The following is a 9004-nucleotide window of genomic DNA, read 5'->3' as shown; positions in this document are numbered from 1 at the left end:
TCTCGGCACGGACCACATAGAAATCACAATTCTTCTGTTGTTGCAGGCGTTACCTAGCAATAGTCACTGTTTACAGAGTCACTGCTTAGCAACAGATCTATATGCCACAATATGAGTGTGAAACAGGCCAGTTTTGCAGTACCTTATGTATGAGCTTGTGGATGTAAATGGATTAAATAAGGAGCACAGGTTGTGCCCACAAAAGTATCTTTCCATGCATTCCTCCTTGTTGAAAAACATAATGAAGAGTGCTTGTTAAATGCTCCGTGTAATTCTTCGGTTGATCCCACACGACACATAAGTCACTAAGGAAAGCATGGCATTAATGTGACTCCATGACTGTATGCAGTGTCAGTACAGTGCAGCAAACTTTTAATGGCTGATTTTTAAGTAGCACTGACCTGGCAGCATTATGTGATGTCCTTAATACATGCTCAACACAGTTGCATTACATGACCATTTGGATGAAAAACAGAGTTCTGTTTTGTTTCTGGTCATCTGTTGGATTTTAAATAAATGTTTTGGATCTTAATGTGCCTTCTTATTCATGTACTTGTGTTTCATAAGTCTATTCATTCCTGGACAGTTATTTGTATTGGTATCAAACAAACAAACAAACTCCATGGTTTTAGTCCACAAGCGAACTATACCAACCAAGCAACCGCTGCTTGTAGGCAAAGTTTGTATAGTGGAAAAATGTGTTTTCGTATAATGCAGCTGGCAGGTACGTACCTAAGGTGCAGTATGGGCTATCAGTGGTCGTAAGTTGGTTAAATTATCTCTTCACCCACAGACAGTGAATTGTCAGGCTCTGATGTATTGTTAGCCAGAGCTGTACAACTGTTGATGGAGGTTTCTGTTATGTGTATGTATATTATACATATATGGAGCATATGGTTTGTTGCTTATCTGTGTGCCTTTAATCCCCCCCCTTAAGGGGTGACTTTGGCAACTTTATGGAGTGCCGTTTAAGTTTGCTCAGTCATCTGTTGACCTCTCAGTAAGCTTAAAACAATCCAAGAATATCTTGAACATAACTTGTTAAATATTTATCAGAACAAAAAGTGTTTCCAACAAAAGGCATAGAGAAACACAAAACATATTGTGACATGTCTAACTGTTGCTGGGCAATGGGAGGTGGAACGAGCTACCACGAAGACAAACCCTTGATAAACGGTTGGTTGCCAACTTACGCAATAGTAAGGAAAGTGGTGTTTATCCGTGCAGAAGCGCGCTGGTTGCTACGCAGTGTTGCCCAGCAACACCTTTGTAAACATGGCGTCACGCAACGGGAGCCTGTGCAGCAACTGTTGCTAGGCAGTCGGTAAACACGATGTCACGCAACAGTGAAAGCTATCGTGTAACTGTTTTTTGTGTTGTCAGTGCAGAAGCTACATAACAGGAGTATTCATCAGTGAGAGAGCATAACCAGTCAGTTGCAGTCTAGCATTTGCCAGAGTGAGTTGAAGTCCATTGTTATTGAGTTTGTATCGAGTGAATGGAAATGACTACAGGAGAAGTATTTGTGATACTGCCGATGGCAATAGTTGTGAGACTGTAAATTGTGTAAATGTATGAGGGTCATACTGAAAGTTATGAGCAACAATTTTTTGTAAAGTAACATGCTTTATTATTGACAAACCAAATACACCATCTCAATCTACAGACCTTTCTTTATTTTTCTACATAATCACCACTTCTTTGCATACATTTCTCCCAGCGTTCTGGGGGTTTGAAAATTCCCCTTCTGTAAAATTCCATTCCAGCCATCCGAAGACACTGACGCACTGCTCTCTGAATTGCCTCCCATGTCTCAAAACGTTGTCCACGCAGCTGATCCTTCACAAATCCAAAAAGATCATAGTCAGAGGGTGCCAGATCAGGGCTGTAGGAGGGGTGTGGAAGAAGTTCCCACCCCATCTTTGCAATTGCTTCCAATGTGACCTTTGTGGTCTTCGGTCAATAACCGCAGGACCCAACGAGCACAAACTTTCCTATAGCCCAAGCTCTCGATTATCTGTACTGCACTGTGCCCTATTCCAAGTTTTCGGACTATTGTGCCCACTGTCATACGCCTGTCATCTTGAATGATCTCATCCACTCTTTCCTTGTCGTGTTCAGTTGAGGTTGTTCGAGGACGACCACTCCAAGGCTCATCTTCGATGCTCGTGTTCCAATCTTTAAAATGTTTCACCCATCTTCGTACACTGCTCACACCCATGCATAAACTTCCATAAGCATGCTGAATTCAGAAAGCAGTGCGTCAATGTCTTCATATGGCTGGAACGGAATTTTACAGAAGGGGAATTTTCACACTCCCAGAACGCTGGGAGAAATGTGTACAAAGAAGTGGCGATTATGTGGAAAAATAAAGAAAGGTCTGTAGATTGAGGGGTTGTATTTGGTTTGTCAATAATAAAGCATGTTACTTTACAAAAAATTGTTGCTCATGACTTTCAGTATGACCTATGTAAGAGCGATTGTGCAATAAATTCGCTATATCCACAATGACGTGATGTCATTTTTCGCATTACATACCCAACACATGACAATATTATGGTCACTGCCCCCCCCCCGTTTTTGTAGTGATTGACTGAATTGGGTGCTGTGTGTACATTCTGAATTTCTACATTCAACAATCACCGTGGTCTCCTGATACCATCCAGAACTTTGATTATTTATGTTTTCATGTTATTTATGTGTGTTTTTCCAGTTACTAGTAAGGATATTGTAGCATGGAGTATGCTGCATGTTGTGAATCTGGCAAAGAGCCTTCTTTATCCTATGACATTTTTGTTTTCTGTACAGTGATACGAGTATAATACAGTGCATACTTTCTCAATATAATTTTTATTGCCGTACAAGGCATTGCCATCATTTGTAACAACTTACACCATGTACTGGCATATGCTTCAGACACATTTCCACTTTCAAAAATTACTCACTCCCCCAGCCCACAAATTGGCTCAAACAGTAATGCAGCTAACTTGTTTTTGGGAGGTGCCTGGTTTGAATTTCAGCCGGGACATTAATTTTTTATGGTTTTCCTCAGTCCCTCCAGGATCATACAGTAAACGCTCGATAATCTGGTTACAGTTAATCTGGATTTAAATATGAAAAATGAAAACTGCTCTTCACAATTTAATACGTACATTGAAGGGCACATGGCATTTAGGAAGACAGGCGAGTCATATATCTGTTCAGACAAAATTGATGAAGATCATCGAAAGACCATTGACCACTTTCTGAGGAAACGAACATCTCATGGAGCACGGTCCAGCGAATTTTAACCGAAGGTTTGCACATGAGACGGGTATCTGCAAAATTTGTTCCTCGCTTGCTCGGAGATGACCAAAGAGAAAACTGCGTGAATGTTTGCCGCGACTTGAAGAGTGAAGTGCAGTTTTCCCTAACAGAAAGCAAAATTTCACGCACACTCTTTGTTCCTTCTGGTCGGCCATCTCACTAATCGCCAAAGGGTTGAAACAGGAATGCACACAACAGAGCACCACAGACAAACCACTTAACTCAGACTGACGCCAGCTCACTAACAGTCGCGGGAGATCCCCAGCTAACACCACCTAGCAGCACAACTCGTAACTACAAAGCATGCGCGCGCAACAGGTCGTTTCCGGTTATTTTTGGGTCCCCCTTCGTACAGGAGTATCACAGAACATCTAAATGTTATACTCCACCACTAATGGCGTTCATTTGTTGTGTGCATGTGTGTGCACGCATGTTCCTGCTGAACCCATCTTGGTGCAGGGAACAGTGATGTCAGAAGGCTCTATTCACAGGTTATGTCTTGATACACCAATTATATCAAGATTTTGATGGATTGACAAGATTTTTCCCATCCATGAGGTTGAAATGTTTTGATAACAACTGGAGAATGTATGACAAACCCAGGACAGGAACTGTGGATGTGATATAAACCAGTATGAGGCAATGGCTGGTTTCCTGATTACACCCACAGTCAGTAAACAACCAATGAATCTTTCTATTTAAGCAAGGGAAATATTGTTTGTTCCACCTGTTTGCAGAGGATCCTGAACTCAGACAAGTGCTGTAGAAAGCTTTGTACTTACCAGTTTGTTTCTGTAAATGTTCAGAGTAAACAACAAGCAAAGATAAGTTATTTTATGGCAGTGTGTGTTTTGGACCTTGATTTCATGACATGTCATCTGTTAGGGTTGCTAGTTGTCTTGGCCTGTAGTTTGCACCAAATCATTATGTGTAACAGTTGCTTCTTTGTCTGACTTGTCACTTTCACAGGATACAGGAATGACATGCCTGGTGGCAGTAACCTTGGGCATGGGTTATGGTACATCATCATCACAGAAGAATGGAAATCAGTCATCACTGTCAATTGTGTCTTGAATATCTGTTATTTGCTCATCTTTAATGAACATATCAAGCCATCTCAGAATAAACAAAATGATAAAAGCAAAATTAAATCCTAGGTATTATACACTGATCCTAGGGCAACAAGATATTCTGACTATAACTTGTTGACGAAATTGCACTGTGTATTCAAGAGAAACACTCACCCTGTACCTGTAATAGCACAGTTCTGAAGGTGCACTGTTATGCAAACCAGTATGTTACAAAATACTCGTACAAATGATAGAAGGTGCCTTCCTTTTATAAAATTCCATATAAATTTAATGTTGGTAATACTCTAGAACTATCAGTGGAGTGTGTATTCTTTGAACTGAAACCACACACTATTCTCTGATGTGAACGTTTCTAACATTTCAAAGAATGCAAATGAAATACGAGAGTGTAAGAAGTAAGACTAATGGCATTTCTAGGATAAATAGCAGTGGCCAGCCATTCAGACACCCAGGACTGGAAATATTAATCAAAACCTTCACCTCAGCTGATACTTAGATCTGTAGATTGTGATGCATGTCCACAAAATATGATTGGTGTTTCAAATTTTGTATTTTTGTAGCCATGATGTGTAACTGAATGCAAAAAAAAAAAGACATAAAATTTGTGTTAATGAAGGTCCACATGTATCACCTTTCTGTTACATGGCAGACATTGAAATGGTGTTCTGTCTTGACCCACACACTCTTCTATCTTACTTTGAGGCTACCATAATGTGTAGGAATTGGACGCTTTTAAAAAGAAGATAACAGACCTTTTTTGGTAGCTTTGTTTGAACTGCTTGAAATGAACACTTCTTGATTTTCTTTCTTGTGGGTACACATGACTCCAGTTCATGGAGCCATAGCGCATATTCACAACGTTTATATATTAAAACAGGATTGTAGCAGCTATTGGAAATGTAACACCAGAAATTATTAAACATTTGGGTCAAGAAAAAGGTTACCACAGTATGTGCTCATTACAAGAGATACACACGTGGAATGTCACTAATATAAAGTCTAAAGGTGTATTGTATTCATTTTTACTTCATTTATTTGATTGTCCTAGTTATGAAAATACAACAGTCTGGTAGAAGTTCACAAACATTTCAAAGAAACATGTTCTTTCATCTTTAGGGTTGAAGAGTAAGGCATTCAAGCAACCTGCAAGTAGATCAGGGTAGAGATGTTTGAATACTTTAAAGCAATATTACATACTTATTTTTCCAGTGATATTCATCTCATCAAATTACATTAAGGCAATAATAATCTCAAAAAGAATGTTCACTGATAATGGTGTTAAGTGACCATTACTGGTCCCCCACCCCAGGCAGATTAAATGCAGGGTTAATCAGAAATGGTTATCCCCCCCCCAGAAATTCCAAATATATGTTTGCCGAATTTTAGAGCTCAGTCTGAACTGAATTGCAAATTACAGGAATCATGTCAGCTTATTTGAAGGGCAGGAGAACGCTGCTGATTTTCAGCATTGATACATGATTGCTGTTTATTGTGCATTGAGTGTTATGTTTCATAGCATTTTGTTTCAGTTTAAATTTGTAACTTAGGAAACAACGTTGGTTGTTACATTTCAACCAATTTTCCTTTCTCGATAATGACATTTATGATATTGTGATGTTTATGTGTGTATGTGAAATGTAAAATATTGCTTCTGTGAAAAAGATACAGTCTTTGGGAAGAAAATTGGATGTTGGCCACAGGAAATATTAATGGAATATTACTATAAACTGGAGTCATATTGTGACAGCACAGGGTAACTTTGTTGCAAATGCTGTTTCATTATATTTCATTACTTCACAGAACAGTGCCTTGCAGTGTTGTCATAGAGTGACCCTGGTTCATAATTTGATGACTGGTGTGTATGCAGAACAGTTAAGATAGACCAGAAAAGGAAAGGAAGGTGCAAATCATAGAATTGTATTGAAATAGAACCCAAGTAATGAAAAGAAAACATCTGATATGAAATGTCTTCCAGTAGGTGGATAATCATGATTAAACTATTGATAGAAACTGAATTTATTTCATTTTGACAGCAGAAAAAGGCCATATAGCCAGCATAAGACTTGAAGTCTTCATGGCAATTGAAAGTTCGCCATTTTATAAGAGACAGAGCTAGTCTCTGACTTGTTTAGATTCTGATATCTGACAGTCCTAGAAGATGTTCCAGTCTAAGTTAGTCTTCTGGGATGTCAGTAGTTTGGTAGTAGGTGTCAGCATTTTGGAAGAACTTGTTGGTTCATTCTATAGCTTGATACTTGCCACTGTGGGAATCCCAGATCTTGCACGTTATCACAGTGTTTACAAATAGATGAGTGTCAAGCACATAGGTCATATTAGCCTATCAAAAATACAGTATGCCACAGTTACTTGGTTTTAAACTTACCTGTGTGCCTTTTGAGTGCTAGCAACCACGCAGAATGCTTATTAAGTTTGTTCAGTCAGTCTGGCTGCACGTGAGAAAACTTGAGAACTGCTAGTTCAATTTTCACAACATTTGATATTTGAGAATTTTACAAACTGTTGACAAGCTACTTTAATTTTTATTCAGATCATAGAATTTTAATAACCTTCACATGATGACTTGCAAGTATATCTTTATGGATATCTCACTAAATGTGCATCAGAAAAAGAAATGTTTTGAACAAAAGCTGTAGAGAAAAATGAAATACATATTTTATTCTGAAAGGTTCTAACAGTGGTGTATAACACTCAGAATTACTGTTTTTTTTATACTTTTTCCATCCAGTATTCTAGAAATTAGAACAAACGACATTTCAGAAATTGGATCTGTTTCCATCCTCAGGTGAAGGGATTGAGGTTACCGCTCCCTAAGGGACCTAACTGAGTAGGTGTCTTCCCCCACTTCACCCGAGAACGGAAACAGATCCAGTTTCCAAAATGTCATGTTTTCTAGTTTCTAGAATACCGGACAATGGAAAAAGTCTCAAAACTCACTAATTCTGAGACGTATTTTATGTTCAGGAGACCATTTGCATAAATCTCATGATTTTCAAGGTAATTTAGCAAATCAGACAGAATGTGTTCATTTCCGAATTTCTATGTTCAGTATTCTCCATGTTCTCCCAAACTCACCCCAATCTTCAGTTATCTGTGTTTTTATTATTATTTGTGTCATTTTCCCCTTAATTAGTATGGATAATTGGGAATGTGCGATAGAAGAATTTGGAATCTAACTGAAGGGGCCACATGTAATATAGGATGGAGTCAGATTAAGTGAATCCAAACCGTGAAACTGGACTTATGAGAATTTCTCAGGAATTTTTCTAGGTTAAGGAGTGGAGGCTGTTACATATGTTATCACTTGAGTTAACATACTCAGTGCAGCATCCTTGTTTTCATAATGCTCTGCAAGAAAATAAGTGCCATGAACACTTGGGACTAGCTGTATTCACTAGCCACCCCAGAAACAGATTTCTCTTGAACAGTCATTTTATTAGACAGTTGACACAATTCTTGTTTATTACACTTACTAATGTCTCTGATTCCCTCAAGTAACACAGCACATCTCTTATTTAGGGGACTGCATGCATTGCTGAGTTCTCTCTCTCTCTAACCAAACAGAACTTTATTACTGATAACAGTAAAAATGTGACAAAACATTCCATATTTCATTATAACTGCTGGAACAGACCGCCTTCAAGCATGCGTCAAGGTTTGTGGACAAATTTTGCAGCATTTTCTAGAGTTCATCCTCAGAACCTGGAGCAGTTACATGTGATGTGGTATGAAGAGTTTCTGCACTCAATACTTGTACTAGTCACATATTGAGATGATCCATATAGACAGGCCTGCTATATGAGTTACAGTCCATTGCTATTCATATCAATATTTAATTAGTACAATTCTAAGTTTATTAAATTACTAAATTTTATACCGTTAGATTATATCTAATAATTGTATTATAATCATGTAAATTAATAATGCCCATTTCAAAAAGTGCCTGTAATTAGAAGTACTTTCACACAAAAATAAATTAACTCTGTGATTTTACATGTAGTTTTTGTAATATGTAATGGTAAGTTTACCATGAGAACTCTTAGTCATAGTAACACTATTTCACCTAACATCATTTGGACCTAAATTCAAAAACCTGTTTAAATTTAAGAATATTTAATGTTATATGGTTCTTAAGCCATTTCAATAAATATAAAAGTTAACTAAACACACTTATACACAATCACTAAAGTAAAAAGTACAAAGTGAGTACAAAGAAACAAACTAATGCATAAAAAAACAAAATGAAAAATAATAATAATAATATATTCTTTACGTGTTGCAGATAATAACTGCACTAACAAGATCAGGAACTACACACACGCAACACTCATGCCCCTGGAAAAACGAATCCAAACACAAGGATAATGGGCCAAAAGGACATCAGCCCCAAGCAAAAACATTGCAATTTTAATCAGGCCTTATCTGATTATAATCATTAATAATTATTAATGATCTTTAGTGCATTTTAATAGGTCACAATGGGACAAAAGGACATCAGCCCCAAGCAAAAACATTGCAATTTTAATCAGGCCTTATCTGATTATTAATGATCTTTAGTGCATTTTAATAGGTCACATTTAATTTAAGTG

The 9004-nt window shown here is 37.7% G+C and overlaps 1 long non-coding RNA gene across 1 annotated transcript; it reads left to right on the top strand.

Annotated features, from left to right (window-relative positions):
- The first annotated feature begins 1415 nt into the window (after window positions 1-1415).
- LOC117282067 lies at window positions 1416-6126 on the top strand. Its single transcript, XR_004512663.1, has 2 exons — window positions 1416-1458; window positions 4276-6126. It is a non-coding gene; the product is annotated as an uncharacterized LOC117282067 (long non-coding RNA).
- The last annotated feature ends 2878 nt before the right edge of the window (window positions 6127-9004 follow it).

This window comes from Cryptotermes secundus, unplaced genomic scaffold (genome assembly GCF_002891405.2).
Source record: "Cryptotermes secundus unplaced genomic scaffold, Csec_1.0 scaffold104, whole genome shotgun sequence".
Classification (NCBI taxonomy): Eukaryota; Metazoa; Arthropoda; class Insecta; order Blattodea; family Kalotermitidae; genus Cryptotermes; species Cryptotermes secundus.
This window is presented reverse-complemented; position numbering and strand designations above follow the sequence as displayed.